The 15,565-nt window shown below is 33.4% G+C and overlaps 1 protein-coding gene and 1 non-coding gene across 3 annotated transcripts in view; one reads left to right on the top strand and one right to left on the bottom strand.

Annotated features, from left to right (window-relative positions):
• BBOX1 (gamma-butyrobetaine hydroxylase 1) overlaps window positions 1-15,565 on the bottom strand; it is a 55,159-nt gene that overhangs the window by 19,421 nt on the left and 20,173 nt on the right. The gene's annotated exons all lie outside the window — the stretch shown is intronic.
• On the top strand, window positions 6,861-6,993 carry LOC126019342 (small nucleolar RNA SNORA51). Its single transcript, XR_007499068.1, has one exon. It is a non-coding gene; the product is annotated as a small nucleolar RNA SNORA51 (small nucleolar RNA).

Genomic DNA, 15,565 nt, shown 5'->3' with positions numbered 1-15,565 from the left:
TTTTGCAGTGCTAAAAGTTTTCCACTTTGACAAATTCTCATTTGTTCATATTTGCTTTTGTTTTATTTGCCAGTGGAGTTGAATCATTAGGTAGTTTTAGTGAGAGTTTTGCTTTGTTTTCCTTGATATTTTTACTGGTTTAGGGGCTAGCATCAAGGTCTTCAGTTCCATATCAAATGAACTGTTGTGCATGGTGTGATACAGAAATCCACAATATTTTTTTAATCCACAATATTTTTAATTTAGTTTAATTTAATATTTTTGCATATGCCCAACCAGTTTTTCCTAGCATCTTTTCTTGAATAAATTTACCTTCTACTTTATTGACCAAGTTTTCTGGATTTCAATTCTATTCCACTGGTCTTAGAATCTATTTTTATTTCAGTATCATAATTTTTTTTTGTTACTATAGCTAAATAGTATCAAGTAAAGTCAGGAATGCAATGCTTCCCATCTCATTTCCCCCCTCAGGGTTCCTTTGGTTATTTAGAGGGTTATATGGTTCCATGCAAGTTTTAGTGGCATTTGTTCTGTATAATTCAATAATGCCATTAATAAATATATACTGACTATTTCATTCAAGGTATTGTTTTAAAATTAGAGATAAAAAATAATGTACAAATAAGTACAGATTTAATATAGAGCCAAAGATAAGTGTTATAACAAATTTAAAAAGGTTAAGAGACAAGAACAGGGGTTCAGAAGAGTATTATAAAGAGTGATAACTTGGGGAACTCTTTAGAAAAGCATAACAACTATCATAGAAACCTGAAGAAGAGAAGAAAAGTAAAATTTTTGGAAGACTCACTTTAGGTGGAAGGGTAAATGTCACTTTAGGGATTCTTCCCCATTCTTTAGAACTAAGAATAATGTTAGCTTGTCTGCTTCATATTTTCCCTTATTACTTTTAAGATGGAAAGTCTAGTTTACTTTTTGCTAAAGGTTAAAGAGTCATTTATATATGATCATGAGCTGGAAAATTACTGAATGAAAGGAAGGAGTTTTATCTATAGCCTACTATAACAAATTTCAACTATTAAGCAATGTATTTAATTTTGTGATTGGAGCCAAGAAATACATAGTCCTTACAAAGTTCTTGTTCATGGCCCACACATCATATTGCCAAAATTAGCTTTTCAAGGGAATAATCAAAGTATAGAAAAGAGATTTAAGAACAAAAACAGTAATATGCAATATATTCTATAGTGATGGTCATGACACTTTCAGAAGAAAATTACTATATTCATAATTTCTTTTTAGTTGAGATAATGGTTTTGAATTTATTAGTCTTCATTATTACCTAGGGTTCTCTTCATGATCAAGGGTAAATTAGCAAAATTTTGCTGCATTAGAGTGCTGACTGACATTCAAGGTGAAAGTCTTAGGAAACAGATATTTTATTTTTTTTTACACTAATTGTTTTTCACAGAACTGGGACTGTGACTTGGCTTCAATCAGAAGATTTCTCCAGTCTTCTGAGCAAATTGGCAAAGTATGCTAAATACTTTTTAGCTTTAAAGTGTTTTAGGCACGATATGAAATATGTAACTAAAAGCTTATACTCATACATAACAAACAATAAATCCTAGAAAATAAGTACACCAAATCAATCAGAAAATGTTATTCTAACAGCTAGAAATGTCATCTGGTCTACCTTTTTATAGAGATGAATCATACCAACAGCCTTTTGTTGATTGTAATCTAAGCTTTGACTTATCCCTCTCAAAATGAAAAGAAATCAACATAGGAAACCAACATAAATGTGATCCATATGCTTGTGTTGAAATTTTTTATAAGCTCAGCTGTATGGTCTTAGTGAAATGAAGGAATATTAATATCTTATTAGTGATAAGGTCTAATGTTTTTCTAAAAGAAATACCAACCTAGACAATCAAGAACCATTAGGTCTAAGCAGATGTGAAGGACCAGATTTTTCCAATAGTGAAGGTACAAGATCAGTGTGGTACTTTAAACCAATGACAAGGACTTGTTTCTGGACAGAAAATTAAAATTGTACAAATAATTCTGTTTTTGAAAGAGATGTATTTTAAACAAAAGTTTGTTAAAAAAACAAATTTTGCACTGCACTTGTTATGTTATTAACATTTTAGTAGAACATTTTCTTATAATTTATTTCCTATTAAGGCTTTTTTTGTCAAAAGCTCTTGTACCTTAAATTAATGATGTTAAAGATTAATTTGTGGTCTTGGCTTAAATGCTTGTGACTAGATTCACCAAATCTATATCTGTAACTATTCATGATATTCATAAAAGTTAATGAAATAAGTAATGCTTTAGATGCTTAAATAATTTATTTTGCTAATTTTTTATACCCTTTGTGATAGACTTACTACACTTTTGGTTAATTAGTCACACTTGGGAAGTGATGCTGTATTTTAAAAAATATTCTTTTCTTAGTTAATACTTAAGTAAAAATATCATCTATACCCATAACCCAAAATTATTGTCAACAGGAGCTACAGCTCTTTATTTAACATTTTAATTTTTTAATTGTAAAATTTTATTATATAGTTTATATAACATGCTTGCAATAATATTAATATCCATGACTCTAATATTTATAGTTACAGTTTTTCACACTACCAAAGAGTGCAAGGCACTCTCACCTCATTTCATTGTTTTGCAATGTATTTTATTATCAATTACCAAGAATATATCATGGTTTGATATGCTCCATTTCCTTGTTTATTTCTCTATTTCTCATCGAGTATTTTGCCTACTCCCTCTGACTTATTTTTTTTTTAACTTTATACCAGTTCCATCCACATTTCAAATAATTGTAAGATAATGATTTTTAGGGTTGTGTAGTATTTTGCTGTGTATATATGCCACACCTGTTTTTTTGTTGTTTTATTTTGTTTTGGGGCCACACCTGATGATGCTCAGGAGTTACTCTTGGCTATGAGCTCAGAAATCGCTCCTGGCTCGGGGGACCGTATTGGACTCTGAGAATGGAACCAAGGACCGTCCTGGGTCAGCCGCGTATAAGGCAAACAAACACCTTACCACTGTGCTATCATTCCGGCCCTATACCACACCTTCTTTACTCATTCATGTGTAGTTGAAAATTTTGGCACAGTCTTCTATTATTGATGTATTGTAAACACATTTTCTTTCAGACTATGGAAGAATTATTTCTTTTGATTATCAGTACTTATTTCATTGGCTCCAAACCATAATGTTCATGTTATTTAAAATATTTTTATTTGGGACCAGAGAGATAGCATGGAGGTAAGGCGTTTGCCTTTCATGCAGAAAGACGGTGGTTCGAATCCAGGCATCCTATATGGTCCCTGTGCCTGTCAGGGGCGATTTCTGAGCATAGAGCCAGGAGTAACCCCTGAGCGCTGCTGGGTTGTGACCCAACCCCCCCCCAAATATTTTTATTTAACTAAATAATCATGGTTTACAAAGCTATTTATAGTTGAGTTCTAGGCATATAATGTTTCAACACCAAATGCAACACCAGTGTCAACATTAATCCCAACACCAATCAACACCAATCTCACCACCAGTGCTCCCATAATCCCTCATCTCCCAATCCTCACCCTCCTGTACCCTCTATAGGAGCGTCAGAATTATGACAGTCACATTACAAAGTTCTGTAGTTTCAGCATAGATCTCATGTTTTCAGTGTTTCTGAGTCTATGCTTTGGATGTACACCATTCTTCCACATCACCAATATAACTAAAACACCAACCCTATTCACCCATTACTTCCCTTTCTCATATTCTTCCTTTTGGTCTTGATTTATTTTCTTCTCTGTCTTGTCTGTCTTCCTCCTCCATTGACTCTGGGTCAAGGGCAATGTTTCATTTTAAAGACTCAATACAATTAAAGTACTTGCATGCAGCCGAACAGGTTTTGATCTCAACACCAACATATTGTCCTTGAGCCTACCAGAAAGTGATATAGAGTAGAGCCCCCTAAGAGTAAGCCCTGAGCACAATGGAGTGGCTAAAAGAAACAAAAAAATCTTAAGTGGAAAATAATCTACCTCAAATACACAAATAACTACAGTTAACAACTCATCAAAAGTGATATTACATTGTATATTACTTCTAATTATAGTTCTGGCCCTTCTATATATAATGACCAAAAAGTAGTTAGTCATCAGTGTTCAAGATGTAAATTTTCCCATTATTATTCACAAACATGTAAATGAACTAGAAATTGAGGAGACATAGTGAAGGAAATAGACATAAAAGCACCCTCTGTGGCAGTACCTAGACTACTACATGCAGCCCATGTGGGTTCTACTGCCGCAATAATTTAAGGAAAGTTAAAATCAGAAGGCCCACTGGGCTCTTCCAGTGTGGACTGCTAAGAAAAGACCTCAAAGAGAGGTTGCTTCCTTGAAAAGTAAGGGTGGTATTTCTCAAGCTTAGTAATAGTTTCAAACAATATTTGCAAACATATATTTGGCCTAATAATCTCCCTGCTGCTGTTCTAAGTATGTATATAGTTGAGCATTTATTTCTAGATGACAAATTGAATACATAAAAATATGGCCTTGATTAAATATCACTTTACCTGAAAAATCAGCATCAAGAGAAACATAAAAATCACTTTTTTTTCTCAAAAAATTCTCAAAATAAAGTTAGTCTTTTAAAAGATATTCTGTTCACTTAGATGAAAGAAGCCCTTTGTAGGAACATTTAGCAAACTTGTTAATATTTTAGTTTATATCAGAATTGACACCCAAGGTCCAGCCTAGGAGTAAAATACTTTGAGACATTAAAGTTTGGCTTTAGATACCAGAGGAGCCTCTGGCTCAACTCCCCTCCGTTTTTTAATTGGAACTTATTCAAAAGATTTGTAACTCACACTAAAAGCCTGTGAATTATCCGTTGTGAAGAAACTTATAGATCAAGCAGTATGTACTAATAAGCTTGTTGCTAACAAGAAAGTACAATTTTTTTGAAAGTACAATTTCTTTAACCTTGCAGGAAAGCAGATATAGACAACCTCTCACACATAAAATTTATGTTTAAATAAACCTCTGTAATATTCAATAAACACACAATTAAAATCCACCACAACAACTGAGTGTGTCTCCTTCCTTTGCCAAACCCTGCACCCACTTTTCTGGGGACCCAGAAAACTCTCTGAAGTGTCTAGACAAGGAGGTCATAGGAGCTTCAGTCCACAGCGTCCCATTTGGTCTTCTAAGCAACACTATGTGTAACTACTGAGTGCATAGCAAGTAGTAACTACTGAGCATCTCTGGGTATAGCCCAAACTCTCTTCCACCACTATCCCCCCAAAAATAGCAACTCAGATTTTTTGTTGCATGAAGATAATTATTATATTTTTAATATAAAGAACAAGTTTTTATATGTGAAAAGTGAAAAATAAAATGGGCCTGAAGATTGAGTAGGAATTTCTTAGGATACTTATTATTGTAGATAGAAGAAATAATTTTTGAAACTCAAAATGAAGGAATGAACAGCCCAATATAGGATATATTGGGGATATAGGAGAAATACTACATGGCTGAAATGGGGAGGGTTTTCTCTGTTTATTATTGGCTTTTCTTCAAATTATGTCTCAGTTTTTGTCCTGTGAATTCTTAACCCTATACTTAACCCACAATCTCATTACATTAGAAAACTAAATTCAAATAGCCTTTATCCCACTGCCAAAAATGAAGGAAAACATGAACTCTAGAATATTAATCAAATGAATATTAGCTTTAATATAGCCTAAGCTATATATTTTAGGTTTCTTTCAGTCATTAATACTTTAGCAAATAATCATTACTTCTGTTTTGTTTCTAAGGGCAGTATTAGAATACTTGATAATTTGCTAGAATTGTGGTTTTTAAAAATTCTCCTAATATCATGGACATCCAATTGCAGTCTCCTAAATAGTCTCATACTGTTTTTAGGTGAGAATTAATATCCCAAACACAAACTAGTAGCACAAAAGATTTTTGGTATCAAGTACTATTTTTATTATAGTCATTAAACTAAGAATAGCCGTCTGTTCTGGCTACAGAATATAAACCCAGGAGACAGTGGTCAAAGGGACAAAGAGAAACAACTGTTGTAGTAAGGTGCTTCATAAATTTCCTGAAGTGATTTCTAAAGGAGTAGGCAACTCAAATTATTTTTTTCTTTAATTTACAAGATGATCTCATGCTAAAGTGGTTTTATTGGCAACATTTTTAATTACTGTGAAACTAAGCTGACATAATAAACTAAGGTTCATAATGACCAAAAGCTTCTAATTCATTACACTAGTTATGAAATGTAGAACAATACACCTTTAAAGTCCCCAAACCATCCTCTCCTAAAAAATACTGTGGTCGATACTAAATCTAAAACAATAAATTCCTTTACCAGTGCAACATTCCCATGACCAATATCCCAGTGTCCTTCCTCCCCATCCCACACCGGCCTGTATTCTAGACAGGCTTTCCACTTTCCTCATTCAGTCACATTTTGTTATGATAGTTCTCAGTGTAATTATTTCTGTGACTGCTCTAAATGATTCCTGTGCTAAGCTTCATGTCAGGAGCTGGACCCTTCAGTCCTCCTCTATTTTTGTCTCTGAGAATCATTACACAAATGTTTTTCATTTTTCTCAAAACCCATAGATGAGGGAGACCATTCTGTGTTTATCTCTCTCCCTCTGACTTATTTCACTCAGCATAATAGATTCCATATACATCCATGTATAGGAAAATTTCATGATTTCATCTCTTCTGATGGCTGCATAATATTCCATTATGTATATGTGCCATAGTTTCTTTATACTTGGGATATTGGTCATGAGAATGTTGCACTGGTGAAGGATTATATATGTATTTTTAAAAAAAGAAAAGAAAAGATAAGGCCTCCCAATTTTTACCACAGGCTATGTTCTTTACACTGACTGTATAGAAAGAGGAGGTATAGTAAATGCACCCCATATACACCTCAACCCAGGCCTTTTGCCTGGTCTGTATTGTGAATTGGAGGACAAAAAAATAAAACAATAAATTGCTATGTGACTTTTATACAAAGGAAGAAGGAATTACCATTAAAAGTAAAGCACACTTTGTGAGTGAGGGTTCTTCTACAGTATGAATTGTTTCTAGATTTGATTTTAATAATCCAGAAGTCATTTTTTGTTCAAGAGGAGCTATACAGTTTTCTCAAGTAATGTATTTCCAAGAAACCAAAAAACAAAATAAAGAAATTTGATTTTATTTCACTGTTTTAACATTCAAAATGTTCTTAGTGACATGTATATCAAACATATAGATGCTTTAAAGTCAGATTTGGAGGTAATGCTGATGGTAAGGAAAACTTTAAATGGTCTAGGTGACAAGGAATGTTTAACTCATATCCTCTTAATCTGTAGTAAAAAGTGATCATGGAATGCTGGTAGGGTGGTTTATAGAAATATTACCATAAATATGGTAAAGAATGTAAAGAATAGAGTTGGCCTGGCTTATAGAAATATTAGTGAAGTTTGATGAATGTTGTACTTCATATATGCTATTTTAATATTGCTTTTTCTTAATTGGCATCCTAGATGGTATATCTGACAAGTTACTGGACTCATTTTTCATTTAACATTATTTCATTAATCTAAGGAAGCCTGTTTGGGCGACACTCTGTTCTATTGTGACTGATAAAATTTTATTTAAAAATACTACACACAATATACTGCTTTTTTCCTAATCATATAGAAAGGCATTACAATAATAAAAAAATTCTTCACTGTTTTAGCTTTTGTATATAGCATTGCTATAAATATTGGGGTAAATATGACTTTTTGTGTTAATAATTTTATATTATTTAGATATATGACAGTAACATTACTTTATCATATAGTAGTTTAATGCCTAAACTTTGGAATTTTGAAGATGCTCTGTATTACTTTCTAATTTAAATTTAATTTAGATTACTTTCCATTTAATTTCATCAACTGTAAGAATTCTCTTTACTCTACATTTTCTACGATATCTATTACTTTTGTTATAAACCATTCCTATTACTTTTGTTATAAACCATTCCTATTGCTCTGAGATTATAGTTTATTATTATTTATTTATTATTATTTTAATTTGCAATTATCTGAATATTAATGTTGATGAGAATCATGTCACATGCTTACCAACCATGGGATTTTCTTTACCAACACCCTTTCTCACATGAAAGCCTTCAATAATTAATCCAGTTATAGTAGTAAACATTTTATATTACACACAAAAATTGCTTCTATGATATATTGGTAAAATATTCACAAGGATCTGAGAAAATACAAATGTGGAGATAACATATACTTTTATCTTTTAAGATGTTACCATCTTGATTTAATAATTAATTTATAATTTTATTATAAAATGCTTTAATAATTATTTAATTCATTTGTTGCTTTGCATCCTTTAAAATATGTAGGTTTGCAGTTCAATTCATAAAGTTCAGTTCATAAAGTGGTCCTTGCATGCATGAAATTATGCATGACATAGTCTATCTACTGTACAAAGGCATGGAAGTGGCTCATGGCGAAAGCAGCTACTAATATTATATGAAGATGAATCATGCTCAAGTGTTATAGCAGTAAAATGAGAGCATGATAAATACCATTTTGTGTACATAGTTGTATTAGTTTAGAATATGTAAAACGCTCATGTGTGATTCCAATTGATACTTGCTTTCTTTTGAAGAACCTCTTCTTTTCAACAAGAGGTCCTAAATTTTTGCTGTACATAAATAACATCTGAAGGTTTTTGTTTTAGATTTTCTTTGTGGGAGAGCACCTGATAGTGCTACGAGATCACTTCTGATTGGGCTCTAGGGTCCATATGTGGTACCAGAAATTGAACATAGACCAGTTATGCACAAGACAAGTGCCCCACTTGCCATACTATTGCTCAAGCCCCCCACCTGAAGAGTTTTCTAAAGTCCTGATGTTCAGACCAAATTCAAAAACTGATGGAAAGTCTCCAAAGATGAAGTCCAGGTGTAAATATTTTATAAAGAAATTTGACCCTTCCTCTGTACAGTCTACAGTGAGGACCAGAGCTCTCTCTCTCTCTCTCTCTCTCTCTCTCTCTCTCTCTCTCTCTCTCTCTCTCTCTCTCTCTCTCTCTCTCTCTCTCTCTCTCTCTCTCTCTCTCTCTCTCTCTCTCTGTCTCTCTCTGTCTCTGTCTCTCTCGTTTTTTTTTTTTTTTGGCCACAACCGGTGATGCTTGCTCGGGGTTACTCCTATCTATGTGCTCTGAAATTGTTCCTGGCTTGGGGGACCATATGGGGCGCTGGGGACCGAAAGGAGGTCCGACCTGGATCAGCCGTGTGTGAAAGGCAAATGCCCTACCACTTCACTATCACTCTGGCCCCGATTTGTTCTCTTCTTAAAAAAAAAAAAAAGTGGCTGCATTCAGGGATTACTCCTGGCTTTGCACTCAGAAATCACTCCGGGCATGCTCCGGGTATCGTATGAGATGTCCTTTGTTGGCTTCTTGCAAGGCAAACGCCCTAACGCTGTGCTATCGCCCCTAAAAAGCCCTTTTTGAAAAGATACAGATAATCGGACCCTAGAGATAGCACAGTGGTAGGGCGTTTGCTTTGCACATGGCCATGGCCAACCCAGGACGGACCTGGGTTTGATTTCCGACATCCCATATGATCCCTGAGCTTGCCAGGAGCGATTTCTAGTGAAGAGCCAGGAGTAACCCCTGAGTGCCTCTGGGTGTGACCCAAAAACCCAAACAAAACACACAAAAAAAGAAATACATATAATCAACAGACACACTCAAACTAAAAAATAGCGCAATATCACAGGTTTACGGATAAATATTAATCACAACAATGATGTATCATCTCATCCCTGTGAAAATCCCTACATTAAAAATTCAGAATAAACAAGTGTTAGTGAAGATGTGTAGAAACAGGAAACCTGATTCTTTATTGGTGGGAATATAAATTGATTAAGCTTCATCTAAAACAGCATAGAGTTTTCAAAAAATTTTTGAAAAATGAAAGTAATGTATAATACACTCATTACAATCCTAGGTGCCTGACCAAAGAAAACAAAACCTGTAACATAAAAATTTAGGCACACTTATTGCAGCATTATTTGAAACAACCCAATATTTTACGCATTACTATGGAAAGGAATATGCAATGGGAGTAACTTCAGGAAAATATTCATTAAAAATTCATAACAATAACAAGAAATAAGAAAACTAAAATAAAAACAAAGTAAAAAGAATAATAAAACAATCGTCCTACTTTCAGAGAGATAGCAGATAAGGCATCTGCCTTACTGGCTTCCACCCCTAGTACTACCTGTGATTTCCCAAGCACTTCCAAGACTGATATTACTGAGCAGAGAGGCAGGAGTAAACCCTGAGCATACCAGGTATGATCCCCAAACCAAAACCAAAACAAAACAAAGCAAACTAACTTTTATCAAAAGTTTATAAAGTAGGTTTATAATAGAAAGACTTTAATAGTCTTTGGTTGATCAAGCAATATGGTGGAATGAAAGGCATTTGTTGGTGCCTGGTATATTTTGAGAGATTCAGAGAAGAAATTCAAAAATCTCTGAAAGGTTAATTTAAGCCAATCAGGTATAATGCAAAGATTTTGGACAAGGAAATGTAATAGTATTCTAGAAAATCTGGTTTGTTCTGACAATAACATTTTAGCATTCATTCCAATGAATTTCACAATATTAGATTGTGGCCAAATTATATCCTTTTTAGAACTTGTAAAGCAAAACAAAATACAAATCATAAATCAGGATGAATATTTTGACCTTAATGTGCTATACACGGGTGAGCTATGGAACTCCAATACTGACACCTGAAAGTTGACCACTGTTAGGAAATAGTGAAACGTGGTGGCAAAAAAATACAAAAAGTAAATGTGTTGTTGGTAATTGATAGTAATTCCTAGTGAGGTTTTTTTTCATGTTCTTTTAAATTTAGTCATTGTGAAATATCAAACATTGTTTGCCTCCAATCACAAATCTGCTTCTATGAGAGGCACATTTTGTTCTCTTTAGTTTTTGCACTGGTTTTTTTCTTCTTTTTTTTTTTCACTTAGTTTTTTAGTGGTTTATAGCAATGTTGCTGATAGAGTTACATACACAACACTTGACCACCTTTCAGCAACTCCTCTTGGTCCTGGTTGAACGCTTCCTTCCACCATATGCATTGCTCTCTTCCTGTCCTATTACCCAGTCACCTCAAATGGCATATTATTATTACTACTGAATACCAGTTTCCCTGTTCTTTGTTTCTATTGTCTTTGGTCATTTTTTTTGTCCCATCATATGTTTCTTTAAGTGTTGCATATGTGAGAGAGAAAAGAGAGAGATATAATTTTGTCTGTTTCTCTCTCCCTCTGACTAATTTCATTCAACATACATACTTATCATAAAAATAAAAACATAACTATCAAAAAATAATCCTCTATGGATTCTATCATTTGCTCTTAATCTTTTGCTCTATATACTTCAGTTTTATAGTCAGAATCTTAGGCTTTGTTCTGGTTTAATTTTCTGTGTTCCTTTGATTTATTTTCTTATTTTTCACATGTGAATGGAATTCTTCAGAACTGTTTTTTTTTCTGACATTTTGCTTTATGTAATTCTCTAACTATGTCTTCAGAAATAGTGGAATTTCAAGTTTTTGATAGTTAAATAGTTTTCTTTGTATACATATACATATGAATACATAAAATATATTAAATACATTTTGTTTATCTAATTGTTGGAAGAGAGTCTCCAAACATAACAATGTGGCTATTGTCATAAATCTATATAAAATTTTTTTTATTTTTAACAGTTTTAGACTTTTATCCTAGCCCTCAGTTTATTTTGAATTGAGTTTTGTATATGGCATGAAATAATAGTGAATTTTTATATTTTTACATGTGACTATTTAGTCTTCCCAATATTATTTGCTGAGGAAACTTATCTTTCTTCATTGTATTTTCTTGATTTCTTTGCTATTAATTAATAGTGCATATAAATGTAAATTGAATTCTGGGCTTTCAGTGATATTCCACAGATCTGTGTGTCTATTTTCACTCCAGTATAATTCTGCTATTTTATTGTTTTTGTGGCTGTTTTGTGGCTTTGGTCAACATCCACCAACACTCAGGTACTATTGTTTGGTCTATACTCAAGAATGACTTGTGGTGCCAGGGAAACCATATGAATACTAGAAATTGAACTATTTCCAGACACATTCAAATACCTTAAACCCTGTACTATTCTCTTGCCCCAGTCTACTCTGTTATTTACGATAGTTTGTAATAGATCTTTAAATTAAGGTTGTATTTTGTTGGTGTTTTCGCTCCCATACCAATTTTAGTAATCTCCTATTTCATTGAAAAAATGCAATTATAATTTATGCTCATATTGCATCTCTATATATTACTTTGAATAAGATGATCATTTGAGGGTGGGCTATGTGTATGTGTGTTTATGTATATATATATACACCCAATAGTTTACTATATTCTTGACCCTGGTAAGATAGACATTATAACAATATCAGTATTTTCAATCCACGGGTATAGAACATCTTTCCTTTTGTGTGTGTGTCTTCTACTTTCTTTTTTCTTTTTTTTTTTTTATTTTCCTGGTCTGGCCAGCCCTGTGTCTTTTTTTCTTTCTTTCTTTTCTTTTCTTTTCTTTTTTTTTTTTTTATAAAATTTCTATAGTTGTGAGTAGATCTTTCATTTCCTTTGTTAAGTTTATTCTCTGGTTTATGTGGTGTCTGTGTGAGATTACTAGAGATAAAAAACTTTGGATTTTAATTTTTAATACATATAATCATTGTGCTTTTTATTTTATATCTACTAATAGGATCTTGGGTTATAGTATAATATTAATTTTCAGATTTATTATCAGTGAACTGGATTGACAATAACTACTTGAAAAAGTTAAATAAAGTTAAATAAAGAAAAAATACTATTTAGTTCTTTAAAGATTTCAAGGTTCCTTCATCTATTTTCTTCGCTTATTGTAACGTTCATAATTTTTTTCAAATCTTTAAACTTTTTATTTAGTTAGGGTGAATTACAAAGTTATTTATGAGTGTCTCAGCCAAACAATATTCCATTCCCTCCACCAGTGGTCACTTCCAGTCACCAATCATCCAGTTTCCCTCCCAGTCATCAGTTTGCCTCTATGACAGGCACTTTTTTTTCTATTTTGCATATGCAGGGGGTGTTTTATATTTTTTATATTAATAATTTTTATTTTGACCAAAGTGATTTACAAATCATTCGCAGTAGTATTTCAGCTACATAGTGACATTGAATTGGTGTCATTCCCACCACCAATGTTGTTCTCCCTCCACCCCTGTTCCCAGCATACATCCCATATCGCTCCTCCTTTGTCTCCTGGGCTGCTAGTACAAGTGGTCCCTTCTATGTCTAGCCTGTTGTAGATTGGGTATCATTTCTGTTGTAGTTGGCTTTGGATTTGGTGTTCAAGTCTGATCATTCTTTTATTTCTATTCAGTGTTTATATGACTGTTTGGTCTTGGGACAGGCACTTTTTTAAATAAAAATTTGGCACTGTGGTTCAAAGTACTCTTACTGATAGGGTTTCATGCAGAGCATTTTGCTGTCTTTCATCACCCTTCCTCCTCTTAGTTGAGACAACGCAAGTTCTTTCAGAAGTAGGGGAAATTGAACTTTTATAAAACATAAATTTTTAATGGTTAAAATCTAGGGGGCTATGCTGTCTAAATTTGATACAACCTTCTGTGCTGTATTTAAATAATTTTATTGCATTTTTTCAATTAATTAAATTTGTTTACATCATTGGGGACATGTGAGTGAACCTTTTTGATCCAGTATCAACAGATCAGTTCTCACTATAGTTTTTAGGTGGCATACTCAAAGGTTAACATGGCCCTTCCTGGTCTCAGATTGACAGATGAGGTGAGAAGGTGAGTGGAGAGTAGAGATAATGCTTTTTCTGGGGAACAGACTTTGTGTATAAATATTAGCTTGGCTTTTATGTATATACATTATACACATTGACCATATATATATATGTATATATATATCTGTTGGATTTAGTTGAAGTTATTGCCTCATCTAATATTAAAGAAATACCATATTTAATGTAAAATGTGCCAATTTTAAAGTGTTCAATGACTAATTCCATTTTATTTCAACATCATATGGGCCAAACAAAATACATCTAGCTATATAGTCTGTGTGCTACTGTTTTCAAACTTTGGATTTTGAAGACCATTTCACTTCCAAATCCTCTACTCTAGGAAGCCAAAAATAATAATACCATGCCAATGACAGATCTCCCCATAAAGATTAGAAGTCCATTTAAACTATTTCTATATCCACAGCCATGGTTCCTGCTGTTAGTATTTCAGTATTCATAATTAATGCCACTCCCAGGTAAGTTTTATGCAAGGGATTTTTTTCATAAAGTATTAATTGTATTTCATGTTAGTTGTTAAAGTATATAGACTTAATTTTTTTCATGTTAATATTCTTTTTTTTTCCATAAAAGGAGGTGATTTGTGCTGCTTCTAGCTATGCTCAGGTTTTAACTTAGCTCTGTTCTCAGGAATCACTCCTGGTGGGACTCAGTGGACCATATGTTTGCTAGGGATTTATCCTGAGGTGACAGCTTGAAAGAAATGTGCCTTAAAGCTGCTATTCTATCTTTCTGTCCTGCACATCATTAGCTTTAACATCTTTTTTTTTGTATCTAATGGCAAGTGTTAGTTTACTGCCTCTACTTTGCACCAACTTAATTAAATGTAAACATTTAATGAACCTAAACCATCATAGAGTTTAGTATTTTGTAAATACCTTTGAGAAACAATTTATTATCCTACCAATTAAGAACAGAGTGTATTCTCCCAAATTCAGATAATGAAGCATTAAGCAAATTGTGATAAGCTATGGAAAACAGGGTATTTTTGTGGTAATTAAGAATAAATAATGTCATAATGAGGGTCTCTAAAAGAAGAGAAAAGATACCAGACAACTGGAGCACAATGGAAAGGCTAAATGTGGACAAAATGAGAAAATGACCACCTGCAAACCAGGATAAGAACTCTCAGAATTCAGATCTACTATCTTCTTAATCAAGAAATTCATTTCATTAAAAATTGTGAAGAACTTTTTGTTGTTGAAAATACATAGTCCACAATATTTCAGTTATTATATTATAGTCCTAGTAACTGATATTATCTAGTCCAGAGGGTTTAGTGTTAGTATAAGGTATAGGAACTTAACCTTTCAAGAAGCCAACTCTAGCTCAAACCCTGATTCTGTACATGGTCCTATAAGACAGGAGTAATCTGGGCTCGGAGCAGTGGCTCAGGGCATAAGGTATCTGCCTTGCATGAGCTTGCCTAGGATGGAGCATGGTTTGATCCCCCAGAGTCCCATATGGTCCCCAAGCCAGGAGCGATTTCTGAGCTCATAGCCAGGAGTAATCCCTGAGCATCACCGAGTGTGGCCCCCCAAAAAAAGATAGGAGTAATTCCTGACTGAGCACAGTCAGCTTTGATCCCTCTGAATACCCTCTACTACTCCACAAAAA

This window comes from Suncus etruscus, chromosome 9 (assembly GCF_024139225.1).
Source record: "Suncus etruscus isolate mSunEtr1 chromosome 9, mSunEtr1.pri.cur, whole genome shotgun sequence".
Lineage (NCBI taxonomy): Eukaryota > Metazoa > Chordata > Mammalia > Eulipotyphla > Soricidae > Suncus > Suncus etruscus.
The sequence above is the reverse complement of the archived record's forward strand: the minus strand, read 5'-3'. Positions and strand labels throughout refer to the sequence as shown.